At 66.9% G+C, this 16,121-nt stretch overlaps 1 protein-coding gene and 1 pseudogene across 1 annotated transcript in view; one reads left to right on the top strand and one right to left on the bottom strand.

The window, feature by feature from the left end:
- EIPR1 (EARP complex and GARP complex interacting protein 1) overlaps positions 1-16,121 on the top strand; it is a 277,183-nt gene that overhangs the window by 113,019 nt on the left and 148,043 nt on the right. The window lies entirely within an intron of this gene.
- LOC103283182 (small ubiquitin-related modifier 1-like) overlaps positions 3,438-16,121 on the bottom strand; it is a 33,181-nt pseudogene continuing 20,497 nt past the window's right edge.

Raw genomic sequence — 16,121 nt, 5'->3', positions numbered from 1 at the left:
GTCCAGGGAGAAGGCGTGTCATGGACCAAACCTTCGCTCTAAAGAAAAGAAATTGAGCCCTGGCTGGTGGCTCAGTGGTTAGAGCGTCGGCCCCTGGACTGAGGGTCACGGGTTCGATTCCGGTCAAGGGCACATAGCTTGGTTGTAGGCTTGTTCCCCAGCCCCGGTCAGGGCGCATGAGGAAGGCAACCAATCAATGTCTCTCTCTCTCACATCAATGTTTCTCTCTCTGTCTCTCTCCCTCCCTTCCACTCTCTCTAAAACTCAATGGAAAAAAATCCACTGAGCGGCCAGATGATGATGATCTCTGAACGCATAATAACCTGCCCACTCAGTGTGTGTATATATACATATATATATTAGAGGCCTGGTGCATGAATTCGTGCATGGGTGGGGTCCGGCCAGCCTGGCTAGGGGGAGGGGACATGGGCGGTTGGCCTGCCTGCTGGTCGAACTCCTGGTCGAGGGGACCATTTGCATGTTAGCCTTTTATTATATAGGATATACACTGAGTAGCCAGATTATTATGCATTCAGAGATCATCATCATCTGGCCACTCCGTGTATATCCTCCAATGAGGATTAACAAGAAAACAGAAAAGAAAGCAAGAAAGGAAAGAAATGGAGGTGGAGAGATGTGGAGGGAGTTGATCAAGGTGCCCGTTTCCTGGCGCGGGGCTGGGAGGAACACCCACGAGGCAGCAGACGATCCATGGAGCCGAGCCTCGTGTTCCGTGTTGTGTGTTCTGTTGTGTGAGGGCACGTCCCACAAGGACCTGGGAAGTCAACCTGCTCCTCAGCTCCTTCCAAACAGCAGTCCGTCGACGGGACTGAGCCGACGGCCACGGGCACGCGGACGGGGGACCCGCTGCTGGCATCTTCCGTCACCCAGACCCAGTGCCCAGCACGTGCTGCAGGGAGGTGTCTGCAGGCTGGTGGCCAGGCTGTGCCCATGTTCTTCCCAGCAATTCCGATTTGCTTAAACTGGACGGAGCCGGACGCCGTCGCCCGCCTCCCGGGACCCATCTAACGCCGGGCTAGGGGCTTTCTTTGTCTTGGGGGCGGGGAGCTCAGACGGCTTTTGAGTAACGGCCCTGCTGTGTGTGTGTAAAGGCACCAGAAGGGCGACCCGCAGACACTGCCACGCCCCGGCCTCTGCGCCCAGTGACACCCGCGCTCTCGGGGCTGGGGGAGGGGCGAGGGAGGGACCCGGCGTGCTGCCGGGTGCTGTGACTGCGGAGGCCCTGCCCTGGGACCAGGTGTCCTGGGGGCGGGGAGTGTCTCCCCGCGTTTCCCATCACACAGAGCGGGGCCGCACCTGCGGGCGCACCTGGGCGAGGGCGACCTGCAGGCACACAGCTCCCTCCCCCGAGGGCGGCGGGGGCGGGGCCCAGGCGGGAACCTCAGGGCTCTGTCAGAAGCGGGGTCTGTGGGGGAGACACAGCTCATGGCTCACTCTGCTTTGCATATGTTTTTAAACACGTTTTTACTGATTTCAGAGAGGAAGGGAGAGGGAGAGAGAGACAGAAACACCAACGGGGAGAGAGAATCCTCCATCAGCTGCCTCCTGCACGTCCCGCACCGGCCCAGCCCACAACACATGCCCGGTCACGGAGCCATGACCGCCTGGTTCCTAGGCTGATGCTCACTCAACCCCGGCGCCAGGCCGGCCGGCTGCGTGTGCTGTGAGAAAAGGCGTTGGGCTGGGTCCCCGATCCCTGCTCCGGCGCTGACACTGCCTCGAGCTGCGGCCTTGGGCGCTCGACTCCATGCCTGTGAGCCCGTTCACACACGTGGCGGTGGCGAGACAGCATGCACCCCGAGGTGTCTCACGGATAACACGAGCGTGGGAGCCGCCTGAGCACAGGGCCCGGCACATACGTGTGCAAGGCCTGAGCCAGCCTCCCCCGAGTCTCCATCTCCTCCCCCCCGCGCCGTGGCTTTACGCGTGACGAGGGCGTCGCAGCCCCTGGGTCGCAGCTGTGCTGCGGAACCCTGGGCTCAGGATGGCCTGGGAGGACTCCTCCTGTCCCACGTGGTTTTATTTCATAAAAATCGATTCGCCCGAACTCGCGGAAGGAACTCAGCGGCGTTTGCAGTGAGCTTCCTGCCGCCGCTCCCTCCGATGAAGGAATGGGGACGTCGCCTTCCTTTGCTCGGCGTGACGCTTCCCTGTTCACCGTGACGGCGGCTCTCGGGAGCCGTGCAGAGGGGCACGCAGAGCCTCGCGGCGTGTCCTGACATTGCCCCGGTTTCACGGCGGGCACGGCGGCTGAAAGCCCCGGCACGCGTGTCGTGGGGCCGTGGCGTGGGGTGTGGGCTGGTGGGCCGGCGCGGGGGAGTGTGGGGTCGGCTGGGCCCCACCGCCCGGCGCTCACGGTCCCACGCGTTCACCTGCTGGCCGTGGGGCGGTGGGCGCGTTCGTTTGCACAATTATAGGAACCCCTGCCCTCGCCAGCGGCCGTGCCCCCAGGACATGTTCAGGGCACATCGCACCCGACTCACCGCTAAACGAGGGGTGAGCAAAGGAACCCCCGCGTTTCGTTACAAACGCGGAAATGGGGGCCCAGGCGGTACCGTCGTGCCCACGTCACCACGTTCCCGTGGGGCCGAGCCAGGACTCACACCCCGGCCCTGGGGCCCCTTCCTTTGGCTGCTGCTCCTCAATCCTGCGTCTGGGTCCCCAGGAGTCCCGCAGGCGGCGTGCGTTCCCTCTCCGTCCTTACTCCATAGCGACTCCCCTCCACACACAGGGGCCCCGAGGACTCAGGGCCACGTGTGAGAGGGACTCTCCGTGGCTGGGGCTCCCGTGGGGGGCGTTCAGGGCCGGGGCATTCGCCCGAGTGGGGTAAACGTCTCCAGTGCCTCCCTCGCCGTCCCGGCCGGCGCTCTTTATGACCCGGAATGGCTGCCCAGGAACCGATGCCCAGCACGTCTCCTCGCCCCCAGATCCCATTTCAACGCCTCGAGCTCGACTCGGGGGACGCACAGCCGCCCCGGCCGAGAGGCGACCCACAGCACACCGTGCTTCTCCACGCCGCGCGCCCGGTTCGAAACGCCGCATCCGTCCAACGGGCCCCGTGGCGGTGAGGTGCCGGGGCGTCCCCGACACGTGCAGGGGCCGAGCCTCCTCCGTCACCATCCCGCTCACACTGGGGGAGCCGGTGGGAATGGGGTACCTCCAGGGGGGACTGTCTGGCCTGAGCAAGCCCAGTGCACGCCCCTGGCCCGGGAGGAGCAGGACAGGTGGACGGAGACGTGGTGCCTCTGAGGGGAGGCTGAGCGGAGACGGCAGGTGCGCACTGAGCGCGTGGGGGTCCCCTGGTGTCGGGTCCGCGTCTCCTCTGACCTCCGGGCGCCCCGTCATTGCCCTCCCGGTGACCTTTGCCCCTGGAATTTTCCCCGGGAGTCATCTTCTATGACTCCTGGCCGGGTTCTCTACAGGGCGCTTTCCATCATTTCCATTGAACAGCCAACGATGAGGGCGTGCTCGTGTTCCGTGACCGAGCGCAGTGCCCGAGTGGGGTCCGGGGGGGCTCCTGAGGCGCGGTGGCCCCTCTCGGGCGCCGCCTGGGGCGGTGGGCAGGGGGGAGGGGGCTTGGCTGAGCGGGTGAAGATGCTGAGGCTCAGAAAGGCCACGCGCACGTTGACGGCGGACTCAATCCGTGATCTGATTCCAAACACCATACGTGTGTCATGCATGTTTTTGCATGTACAGAGAGCCCGCATTCATACGCCTGCGTCCTCAGTCTCCCCATACGAAGGGCGGCCCCTGGCAGGCGGCAGGCCTTGCTCACCCGTCTCCAGCACCATGGCGCACAGTAGGCCTGGGCCGTGTTGTCGGCTCAGAACCTTGCCCAGCGCCCCCTGCGGGGCGACGGGGGGGAGACGGAGACCACCGTGCCCTTTCCCTCTCTCCGTGCGAGTGTTTCCTCCACGTGAGTAGAAGTGGGGGCTGAATTAGCGTCTGGAAATATGCAGCCAGGGGGACCCCGGCCCAGGTCCCGGGCGCCTGCTGTCCCCGGGGGGGGGGGGGGGGCGAGGAGGGACAAGGGGTGTCCCAGGAGGACACGGTCTCGGCCGCGCCCCTGACCTGCTCTCGTCCCGGGATCTTCACGGAGGTGCCAGCAGTCCCCCCTCCCCCTCCCCACTCCCGGCCGCCCCCGGCTGGCAGGCCCTCCATGGCCCAGCGCCGAGCCGGCCCACGTCTCCCGGAGGAGCCTGGAGCCCGGGCCCCGGGGCTGCTCCACCCAGCGGGCCGCGCTGGATGCTGTCAGCGGCCGTGAGGGGCGAGGAGCTGTGTCAGGAATGACACGCGGCCCCTGCGGGCTTGGTGTCTGCGGGACGCGGCTGCTCTGACAGCCGGGGCGGAGCGCGGCTTCCCCGCCGATTGAAATGCATCCAGCCCCCGTTCACAGGGTGACTTCCAGGCTCACTGCGCGCCGGGCGTGAAATATATGCGGGCGCGGCGAGGGCCCTCCGGAGCTGTGTGAGGGACCTGACGGAACATCTGTGCCATCGCTGCTGCGCGTTTCCGTTCCGCGGCTTCAATTATGCAGCCAGAGCCTGGGAGGGGGGGAGAGAGAGAGGGAGGGAGTGGGGAAGGAGGGAGAGAGAGAGGAGAGAGAGGGAGAGGGAGAGAGAGGGAGGGAGAGAGGGGGAGAGAGAGGGAGAGAGGGAGGGGGAGAGAGAGAGGGAGAGAGAGGGAGGGGGGAGAAGAGAGGGAGGGAGGGAGGGAGGAGGGAGGGGGGAGAGAGGAGGAGAGGGAGGGAGAGAAGGACAGGAGAGGGAGGATTTGCTGATGCCATGGTTTTCCGTTTGATAAGAGGGTGTCTGGTCGGAAGCCGGGGGCGGGGCAGGCGGGGAGAGGCCTGCTTCGTGCTCTGAGTGACTCGGGACCTGCTCTGCGCGTGCACACGAGCCCGTTTAAAGCCTCTCCCTCCGACCTGCCAGGCCGCCGGGTCACAGCCGGTTCCCGCACGCCGAGGGGGGCGTGGAGATCACGTCCGTGAGCCTCAGTCATGGGTACGGCCCCGAGCAGAGGGCGTGAGGAGCTGGCAGGGGGAGACACACCGTCGGGGGTGTGCGAGGCGTGTACACGGGCACGTGTGTGCGTGTCTGTGCGTGTGTCTGTGTGTGCACGGCCTGAGCGCGTGTGACTGCCTGTGCGGCCCTCACCTGTCTTCCTGGCCCCACCGAGGGCCTCTGCTCCCTGGGCGCGGGCGGCGGGCGGACGGCGGGCGGGCGGCGGGCGGTGGGCGCGGGCGGGGCTCAGAGCTCCAGGCGGCGCCCCAGCAGCAGAGGAGCCTGGGAGCAGGTCACCCTCCTGCCCTCCGGGAGCTGCTCCGGGGTGGGGGTAACACCTCCGGGGTGGGGGTAACCCTCCGGGGTGGGGGTAACACCTCCGGGGTGCCAGGCGGCCCAGGCCCTGTGCCCGCTCCACCGTCCGTGCCTGGGGGTGCAGACAGGAAGGTCGTCTTTGCCGCCGGCATACGCACCAGACGCGCCTCCGCCCGCCCTCGGCCCGCAGACCTGACAGCTAATGGCTTTGCGAGGAGCAGCCATGGATTCCCGACAGCGTGGACCCCGGCCATGGTGGGAAGAGCAGAAGGCCGGCTCCCTGTTCCCCGTGAGAGGGCAGCCGGCACCTGTGTGTGCCTGCACGCCCCGAGGGGAGGGCGCCACCCACTCCCCCGGGCACACGGCCCCCCCACCCCACTCCCCCGGGCACACGGCCCCCCATCCCACTCCCCCGGGCACACGGCCCCCCATCCCACTCCCCCGGGCACACGGCCCCCCCCCCACTCCCCCGGGCACACGGCCCCCCATCCCACTCCCCCGGGCACACGGCCCCCCATCCCACTCCCCCGAGGAGGCTCAGTACTTCATCCCCACCTGCAGTCTCTGGGCCCACACTCGGACTCCAGAGTGACCCCCCACTCACCCAGGTGCGTCCTCCCTCTGTGCTGCTGGCCACCTGCCGGCCCCGCCGTCTCCCGGGACCACCCTCCTCTGCGCCTGAGTCCCTGCCCTCCTCGCCTCCGGCTCAGAGCCGTCCAGGGGCCCTGGGCTGCCCAGGAGGGGTTGCAGCCGGGTCAGGGCTGGGGTCTGCCCCTCCCTGCAGGTGTCCACCCTCAGACCCTGGCCTGCCCCTCGAGGGGCTTCTGTCACACGGCACCTGCTCCGCGCTCATCACAGGCTCCGCCACGCCCTGGAGCCTCGGTCCTCCCCGGAGGGGCCTCAGCAGCCGCTCTGCCCGTCCTCCCGGCTCCTCCCCACAGACGGGAGCGAAACCCAGCGGCCAGGCCAGCTTCTCATGGGAAACACGCTGAGGGCAGCGCCCGGCGCAGCCTCACTGCTCGGAGAGAGACGGAGTTTTATCTCTTTAAATACATTTTTATTGATTTCAGAGAGGAAGGAGAGGGAGAGAGAGAGAAACATCAATGATGAGGGAGAATCATGGATCGGCTGCCTCCTGCACGCCCCCCACTGGGGATCGGGCCAGCAACCCGGGCCTGTGCCCTGACTGGGAATGGAACCGTGACCTCCTGGTTCCTAGGTCGGCGCTCAGCCCCTGAGCCGCGCCGGCCGGGCTAAACGTGCATTACTTTAGGTCAGTGGTTGGCAAACCGCGGCTCGTGAGCCACATGCGGCTCTTTGGCCCCCTGAGTGTGGCTCTTCCACAAAATACCACGTGCGGGCGCACACGTACAGCGCGATGGAAACTTCGTGGCCCACGCGCAGAAGTCGGTTTTTGGCCTGGGCGAGTCTATTTTGAAGAAGTGGCGTCAGAACACTCCAGGGGCCAAAGAGCCGCATGTGGCTCTCGAGCCGCGGTTTGCCGACCACTGCTTTAGGTCCCCGGGAGCTCCGTTCCTGTTTGTTCTTCGGGCGGGATCACGCGAGGGACGGGCAGGGCCAGCCGCCGCGTCTGGTCCGTGTGCCCTGTTCTCCCATCAAATGCGGCCCCAGGCGGGAGGGGAAGGAAGGGCCGGGGCTTCTGGCTAATTCTGTGACCTCAGCTGCGTGTTTCCTGCCGGGCTCAGGCGGGGGGCGGGGGGGGGGCCCTTTGTCCTGCGCGGCCGCTGGGGTGCTGCACCATCCCTCCCGGCCGCTCAGAACCATCCGCGGAACAGTCAGCCTGCCCTGTGTGGTCCAACCGGAATGAATCACCCCGGGCCTGGGCGCCGTCCCCACCCCCGCTCCCAGCAGGTGCCGCCCTCCTGCCGTCCTCCTCTGGGAGGACGGGTGCCTCTGGGCCCCTGAACTGCGGTCGGCAGAGTGCTTTCGGGGCAAAGCGGTGCCCGTTCCGGCAAACGCTGCGGTGCCTCAAGTGAGTCGGTAACTGGGGGACAGCGATGCGCTGCGTGCTGTGTCCCCCGACGTGTGGACGTGGCCTCCAGAGGCGTGAGGACCTGGGGGTTGTCACCCCTCCCAGCTCGCTTTGTGGGGGAGGCCCAGGCCCCACAGATGGCGAAGGCTCAGGGAGGCCCCGGGTCCCTGGGCTGTGCCCTGGTGTGGCAGCCCTGGGTGTCCCCGGGGCGTGCACTGTGGGGGGCAGCCCTGGGTGTCCTCGGGGCGTGCACTGTGGGGGGCAGGCCTGGCTGTGGGGGTGCATTGTGGGGGGCAGGCCTGGCTGTGGGGGTGCACTGTGGGGGGCAGGCCTGGCTGTGGGGGTGCATTGTGGGGGGCAGGCCTGGCTGTGGGGGTGCATTGTGGGGGGCAGGCCTGGCTGGGGGGGTGCACTGTGGGGGTGCAGGCCTGGCTGTGGGGGTGCATTGTGGGGGGCAGGCCTGGCTGTGGGGGTGCACTGTGGGGGGGCAGGCCTGGCTGTGGGGGTGCATTGTGGGGGGCAGGCCTGGCTGTGGGGGGTGCACTGTGGGGGGCAGGCCTGGCTGTGGGGGTGCATTGTGGGGGGCAGGCCTGGCTGTGGGGGGTGCACTGTGGGGGGCAGGCCTGGCTGTGGGGGTGCACTGTGGGGGTGCAGGCCTGGCTGGGGGGGTGCACTGTGGGGGTGCAGGCCTGGCTGGGGGGGTACACTGTGGGGGGAGCAGGCCTGGCTGTGGGGGGTGTGCACTCTGGTCCCCGTGCTTCCCGGGAAGAGAAATCAGACGCCGTAAGCCCGTGTGCAGCGTGGCTGTCAGCCCTCTGCCCGCTCTGGGCGGTTAATAATGCGGACGCCTCACCTATTAATTATTAATCCCTCTGCACTTCTGAGGGCGGCTGGAGAGCCCCTCCCCCGGCAGCGGAGTGCGGGGGCCGGAGAGGGAGCCACAGGGGAGCCGCCCTCGCTCCTCCTCCTCTGGTCTGTCCTGGGGGGCACACTCCCACCCTGTGAACGGGGTGCTGCTCTGGCTGGGGGGCAGGTGCTCAGGGTTCTGGACAGCCCCCCCTTGTGTCTGAGCCCCCCCAACCCCCCAGCTGCTCCCTGGGAGAAGGTGGGTCCAGACCAGCCGTGCTCCTGCCGCGTGGGGTTGCTCTCCCGCTCACGCGTGTGCCCGCGGGCTTGTGCGTGCCCACGCTCCTCCGAGGGGCGCTCTCCTGCAGGCGTTTCCCGGACAGGGGTGCCAGGCCCCCCACTGCCTGAGCGCCTCCCAGAGGGATGTGCAGCCGCCCGATGGCGGGGAGCAGTCACCAGCGCCGTCCCTGCTTCCCTCGGAGGAGGCCCGGCCTTGGGGGAGGACGGGAGCTGAGAAGAGGAGAGGAGAGCGAAAGGTACTGCTTCCGCACACCAGCGTCCTGTCCCCTCACACACGGCCCGGTGCCCCGCAGTCCTGGGGGTGCCCCGCAGTCCTGGGGTGTCTCTGCAGTTCTGGGGGTGCCCCGCAGTCCTGGGGTGTCTCTGCAGTTCTGGGGGTGCCCCGCAGTCCTGGGGTATCTCTGCAGTTCTGGGGGTGCCCTGCAGTTCTGGGGTTTCTCTGCAGTTCTGGGGTTTCTCTGCAGTTCTGGGGTGTCTCTGCAGTTCCGAGCTGTGGTGCTGCAGTTCTGGGGTACCCCACAGTTCTGGGGTGCCATCACAGTTCTGGGGTTTCTCTGCAGTTCTGGGGTACCCCACAGTTCTGGGGTTTCTCTGCAGTTCTGGGGTTTCTCTGCAGTCCTGGGGGTGCCCCGCAGTCCTGGGGTGTCTCTGCAGTTCTGGGGTACCCCACAGTTCTGGGGTGCCATCACAGTTCTGGGGTTTCTCTGCAGTTCTGGGGTGTCTCTGCAGTTCTGGGGGTGCCCCACAGTCCTGGGGTTTCTCTGCAGTTCCGAGCTGTGCTGCTGCAGGTCTGGGGTGCCGCTGTGTCACAGGTCAATGCAGGTGGTCCAGATCTCAGTGGGTCCAGGGGGCGTCGCCCACCCGCTCGGCCGTGCTGCTCCTTGGGCCGGAGCTCAAACACAGCTGAGGCCTGGACGTCACCTCTGGGGCTGCTGCGTGGGGTCAGGCAAGGGCTTGCATGGGCGTCCGTGAGCCTTGTCTCCGGCCCCTTGCTCCTCCTCTCAGGGTGTCGGCCACATGATGGAGACGGGCCGGGGAGAAGGTCAGGGGAGGGTCCAGCTGCAGGAACAGCTGTCTGACAGGAGAGGAAAGGTCACCTGAGGGCGAGGTCCACCCCACGGCTACCGGGACCCCGGGTGACCTCCCGTACCTGGCCGATGCCCCCGGCTCTGCTCATGCCTAACTGCCTGCCACGGGACCAGGAGGCGTGGCCTTGGGGAGGTGACGAGGTCCTGAGAATGGAACCCTCTTGGCTGGATGGATGCTCTGATAAGAGCTCCCTCCGCTCAGCCCTGCGAGGACACGGCTGGAGGGCACACGCCTGACACCAGGAAGGGCGCGCCAGGCTGACACCGTGACCTCAGATCCAGCCTCCAGACGGTGAGCAGATACATGTCTGCCCTCTAAGTCCCCCGGTTCTGGCCTCGGCTACGGCAGCCGAGCTGACGGGAGAGGCCGAGGCTCACGAAGCAGGTGTCGCTCAGGCCTGTGACATCATCTGGGGAGACCAGTGAGAAGGAAAGGTGGGCGCTGGCCGGTAGCTCACTGGGTTAGAGCGCCGTCCTGATACGCCAGGGTTGCGGGTTCGATCCGGGTCAGGACACATACAAGATCAACCAATGAACCCATCAGAAAGCGGAACAACAATCGGATCTCGCTCTCTCTCTACAGGAAAGTCAAGAAAAAAAAGGCAGGGCCCCCATTCAGAGCTTATTAGCAATTTCAGGACAGTGAGAACCGAGCGTGAGGCCAAGCCTGCGGCTCTTCCAAGGGGGGGGGCGGGGTGACTGCCAGGCCGCACGCCCACAAAGCTGCCCCTGGTGTCCAGCACTGGCCACGCGCCTCCGTTCTGACCACGTGGACCAGGGCCCTGTCAGGGGGGCGGTTTTGATCGTCTGCTCTGCCTCTCCACATAGTAAGAGAGTTCATGCAACACCTTCCTTCCCGTTCTTCTGTTCTCCGTCTCCTGTGCTTGCACAGAGTCAAGGACAAGAACGAATCCCCCTCCCCACCCCCGGGGCCCACGGGAACCCAGCTTAGCAGGCACAGCACGTGCCTGGGCCGGAGCAGCGGGAGGAGAAGGCCGACCTCGCGCTGGGAAGAGGGAAGAGCAGGCCGACCCTGACCCTGGGGCTGTCCCACCGCCTGCAGTGCCCAGGGCCTCGGGGTGACGCCCACAGCAGGTCCCTGAAGGCAGCGCCTCCCTGACTGGGACAGGCCCCTGTGCCCGTGGCCTTGGGGGCCTTGGATGCGCTGCGAGAGGCCTGACAGCCCGGCAGCTGCCGCGGGCGGAGTGGGCAGCAGGGCCTGCGCTCGGGGCTCAGGGGGCATCTCCTGACGGCGGGTGGGGGGCGGGGAGGGGAGACGCAGTCCCAGCCTCTGCAGCCAGAGCCGCCCGGGGCATCCTGGGGGTGGGGGTGGGGGTGGGAGGCACGGAGCCCGCTCTGCACTCTGGCATTTGATGCACAGAATCAGTCAGGAGCCCGTGTCCCCGTGCAGGGCTCCCGCTGGCCATGCTGCCTAGCTGGCTGGCCCTGAGGCAAAATGAACACGAGGACGGATGGCCGACACGCGGCCGCCTGGCTCGGGAACTCCGCTTGCTGGGGGTGGATGGGGCCATCTTTTAAAACGCGAGCTTGGCTCTTTAAAATGGTCAGAGGCCCTGGCTTCCCGCAGCCCCGCCTTCTTCCAGCTTCAGAACCGAAGCCGGGATCTATCTGCGGGGGAAGCAGGAGGTGTCTGGGGGGCAGCCCCACCCCAGGGCCCCCCTGCACCATCCACGCCCTCTGTCTGCACAGAGCACATCCGGGAAACACAGGCCTGGCCTGCGGGTGGCCCGCTGCATGCTGGGAAGTGTAGTTCTGGGACGCTAGTGAGGGGGTGGCCGTGGAGCAGTGCATTCTGGGGACTGTAGTTTCCACGGGCTCCAGTGGGCTGGGGAGAGGCCCTCCCAGGCCTGCAGAAGGGGCCCGGCCTCCTCTGTGGCTGTCGTCCTCTCCCTGTCAGCCTCCCTCCCGCGCCGTCGGCCGGATCCCTGCTTCCCTTCCCGCCTCTGATTCCAGGAGATGCCCTGGGGTCGCAGGAATGCTGAGACCACAGATCGTGGGGTGCAGCTGAGTGCGGGGAGTCCGGGGAGGGGTGGGGTCTGGGAAGGCTCCCCGTGGGGGAAGGATGCGCAGGGAACACGCGGCCCCTGACCTCGGGGTGGCCACGCAGGGTGTGTGCAGGCCAGCGGTCCAGGGCCCGCCCAGAGGTCCCTCAGGCTCCCTGGACCCAGGTCCGAGGAGCCGACCTGCTCCTGCTCCAGAGACAACCCCACCTCCACCCCCACCCCCCGCTGACTCTCCACGCGGGACGCCTCCCACAGGAACGGGGCGCGTGGGGCCTGGACGGGTCCGGGGTTGAGTTCTGGGTTTCCACTCCCGCAGGTTCCAGCTAAGCACCGGGGTGTCTCTCGACCAGCGGGCGCCAACCTTCCGGACCTCGCGGGCCACCAGGGAGAGCCCAGACCTCCGCTCAGGCACCGAGGGGGTTAATGTTTGTGTCTGCCGTGGGGAGCGTGCCAGGCCCGAGGGGTCTGCGGGAGGAGGGCCTGGGGGCTGTCCTGTCCTGGAGCAGGATCACAAGCCCAGTAGGGTGTGTGCAGGAGGCAGCCAATCAGGAATTCTCATCATTGATGTTTCTCTCTCTCCCTCTCCCTTCCTCTCTGAAATCAATCTCTATATATAAAAGCCTAAGCGACCGTTACGACCGGGTGACCGAACGACCAGTCGACTGGTCGCTATGATGCGCACTGACCACCAGGGGGCGGCTCCTGCATTGAGCATCTGCCCCCTGGTGGTCAGTGCGTTCCCACAGCAACCTCCCATGGCTGGCCAACCTCCCATGGTCCCTCCCCCTGGCCTGGGTGAGATGGCCCCAATTGGCCCTGATCGCCAGCCAGGCTGAGGGAACCGCACATGTGCACAAATTCGTGCACCGGGCCTCTAGTCTATATTATAAAAACCCAGTGTCCCTAACGCCGTAACGACCAAAGACCGGTCACCAGGAGGCTGCGTGCATGGCGAGGTGCATGCGGGTGGGCGGGGACTTGACTCTGGGTCCTGTTGCGTGGCGGGGTCTGGGGTCCCGGGTCTCACGCAATTTTGCGTACTGGGTCACTAGTAAAAATATAATTTCATCTTGTCACGTCCAGCCTTATAAACCTGTTTATTCCAAACTGACACAGTTCTAATGTTAAATTACCTTGTTTTTTCGATAATTTTTTCTCCTCTGCCTATTTCTGGGCCCTTCAACCTACCAGGCATCGGGGAGATGCATAAAACAGGAGTTTCCGGAGGCCGGTTAAGATGGAACATTGCAGTTCATGAGATCCTGGGCCTCTGACGCACCTGGGAACTGGTCCTGGGCGTGTCCTTGCGGGCCAACACTCGTTAGCACGGGCAGGTGTCCTCTTTCCACCACGACCTCTTAAACCCCAGGTCGCAGCTCCACTCCCCCCTCGAGAAAACCTTAACGAGGTGCGCGTCAGCACGAGAGCAATTAGCCGTCTGCAGTCAGCTGAGCCGCCGGCGGCACCTGGGACCACAGCGGCCTCGATGCGGCTCTGCCGGGCCAGGTCTCAGGGGGCCGGCCCCGGTGACATCGAGATGGGCGCGTCCCCGGTGAGCAGGTGAGAGCAGGTGGGGGAGGGTCCTGGGAGGGTCCTCGGGGAGGGTCCTGGGGGGTCCTGGGGAGGGTCCTGGGGGAGGGTCCTGGGGGGGGTCCTCAGGGAGGGCAGGCAGTGGCTCCCGCAGCAGCGGCCCCTGCAGGCCTTAGAGGTGCAGATTCCCAGGCCCCCCCCTCGCTGCTGCTGACTCGCCGCCCAGCCCCCCCCCCCCCTGCTTCCCTGAGCTCGGCAGCTGATGCCGCGGGGCACCCGCTACCTCCGGTGCCGTGTGCTCAGCAGCTCTCTCGGCAGCCGCGGGCTTTGGTGGCCTCCATGCCCTCTGGCCTCCCACGACAATGCACGTCTACTTCGCACCTTCACCTCGGGCCTGCGGCGGCCGCCTGGCCCTGACTCTGTGGACGCCATGCGACTCCCTCTGCGCACCTGCCTGCTGGCGGGAGGCTTGTCCTGTCCGCACCGACCAGTACGAACCGCCTTCCAGTCGGCGCTTTGGAGCAGACCCGGGAGAGCCATGGAGTCAGGGCCTCAGGCCCCGGCGCAGGCGGCCCTTCCCCTCCCCGTGGACCGGAGCGGTCGCCCGCCTTCCGGCCCGTTCCCTGGACGCAGATGGAGGTGCCTAGAGCGATGAGATACATGGGGGGGGGGGGCGGGTGTGCACCTCGAGGGGGCCACGCCTGGGCGTGAAGTCGGGGTCTGAGCAGCGGGCACCATCCAGACAAGCCCTCCCCTGCTCTGGGCTGGGAGGAGGCCCCGGGGGGAGGGTTTGGGGGAGCGGCTGAGCCCTGCATGAGTAGGGTCCCCCAGCAGCCTTGGCCGGGTGCTGAGATGGGCCACTCCCCGGACAGCTCATCAGCAGGACCCAGGTGTGTCTTCTAAACAGTGACTTTTACTCTTTGTTGTTGTTTTTATTTTTTACCTTTTTTTCCAATTGATCTCAGAGAGGAAGGGAGAGGGAGGAGAGAGAAACATCCATGATGAGAGAATCATGGACCAGCTGCCTCCTGCACGCCCCCCACTGGGGACCGAGCCTGCACCCGGCCTGTGCCTGACCCGGAGTGGAACCTGGGACCCTCCCGTCCACAGGCTGACGCTCCATCCACTGAGCCACACCGGCCGGCAGGACTGCTTAACCTGCTGTGTCCGGCCACAGAGCCGAGGGTGTCCTGTGTCCGGAAGGCCTGCCGAGAGGCGGGGACCCCGCACCGAGCAGCTCCCCGGGACTCTGGGGCGGCGGGCAGAGCCAATCTCCAGACGAGAGGGCGCCCCCCAGCGGGAGGGAGCGGGACACCGCGCGTTGGGTGACATCAGGGGACTCGGGGCGGAGGCGGCGCCGGCCTGGCTGCTGGGGACGCGGCCGCTGTTTCACGAACACGCGGGACCCGCCCAGGGCTGACCGCCCCCCCCCCCCCCCCCCCCCCCGACGGCGGGAGGTTTCCTGATTCACACGCCGCGCGTCACCGGAGCCGAGCGGTCACGGCCCGGGACGCACGCGTCGCTGTGGGGAAGGGGGGTCCCTCGTGGGGAAGGGGGGTCCCTCGTGGGGAAGGGGGGTCCCTCGTGGGGAAGGGGGACTCGGGACCTCGCCTGCTGAGGGTCCGGTTCAGGCGGAGGGAGAGCGGGACGAGTCATGGCCTCGGACCCTCAGGGCCTCCCCTCCCCGAGCGGAGCGGCCAGGCGTCCGGCGAGGAGAGCCCTGCACGCGGAGCGGACCCCGTGGCCATCGGGGTAAGAGCATCCCCTACGGGGGGGGGGGGGGGGGTGACCCACAAACCTCAGCACGTGCCCTCCGCAGCACCCTCCCTCCCCCCGCAGCGCCCCTTCCCCCCGCAGCGCCCCTTCCCCGCAGCGCCCCTCCCCCCGCAGCGCCCCTTCCCCCCCGCAGCGCCCCTTCCCCGCAGCGCCCCTCCCCCCGCAGCGCCCCCTCCCCCCGCAGCGCCCCTCCCCCGCAGAGCCCCCTCCCCCCACAGCGCCCTCCCTCCCCCCGCAACGCCCCTCCCCCCCGCAGCGCCCCTCCCCCCACAACGCCCCTCCCCCCGCAACGCCCCTCCCCCCGCAGCGCCCCTCCCCCCACAACGCCCCTCCCCCCGCAACGCCCCTCCCCCCGCAGCGCCCCTCCCCCCACAACGCCCCTCCCCCCGCAACGCCCCTCCCCCCGCAACGCCCCTCCCCCCGCAGCGCCCCTTCCCCCCGCAGCGCCCCTCCCCCCGCAGCGCCCCTCCCCCCACAACGCCCCTCCCCCCACAACGCCCCTCCCCCCGCAACGCCCCTCCCCCCGCAGCGCCCCTCCCCCCGCAGAGCCCCCTCCCCCCGCAGCGCCCCTTCCCCCCGCAGCGCCCCTCCCCCGCAGCGCCCCTCCCCCGCAGCGCCCCCTCCCCCCGCAGCGCCCCCAGGTGCCTGGGCACAAACCCCTTCCTGGTGTCACGGAATCAGGTTGTGACAAAGACCAGCCCGGCCACGAGGGCTTTCCGGCGGCTTCTCAGGGAAGAGAGAGAAGAAAACGGCCCCACGAGGCCTCACCCGACAGGTGCTGTCCGCTCGCTGTCAGCTCCTCCCACAGCGGCCGGCTGCGCTCCATCGCACACACTGCACAGGTGGGCAGGGCTCCAGCCAAGTTTTAGGAGCTGAAACGCATGCATTTTGTGTGTGAATGCACACACACACACACACACACGCATGCACGCACACACATGCATGTACGCTTGAGGCACATGCACATACACAGGGCTGTGAGCTTGGGTCCACCTCGTGTTTCCTGCATAAGCCGACGAGGAAACCACGGATGCACCAGCTGCTCTCCAGGTCATCAGTTTGTTCACAAAGCTGCAGGTGTTTGTTGTTGTTTTAAAAAACATATTTTTATTGATCTCACAGAGGAGGGGAGAGGGAGAGAGAGAGAAGCATCCATGATGAGAGAGAAACACTGATCGGCTCCCTCCTGCACACCCCACCCTGGGGATCGAGCCCCCAACCCGGG

The sequence above is a fragment of the Eptesicus fuscus genome, chromosome 16, assembly GCF_027574615.1.
Source record: "Eptesicus fuscus isolate TK198812 chromosome 16, DD_ASM_mEF_20220401, whole genome shotgun sequence".
NCBI lineage: Eukaryota > Metazoa > Chordata > Mammalia > Chiroptera > Vespertilionidae > Eptesicus > Eptesicus fuscus.
Note: the sequence above shows the minus strand (reverse complement) of the source record. Positions and strands in the feature narration are given on the sequence as shown.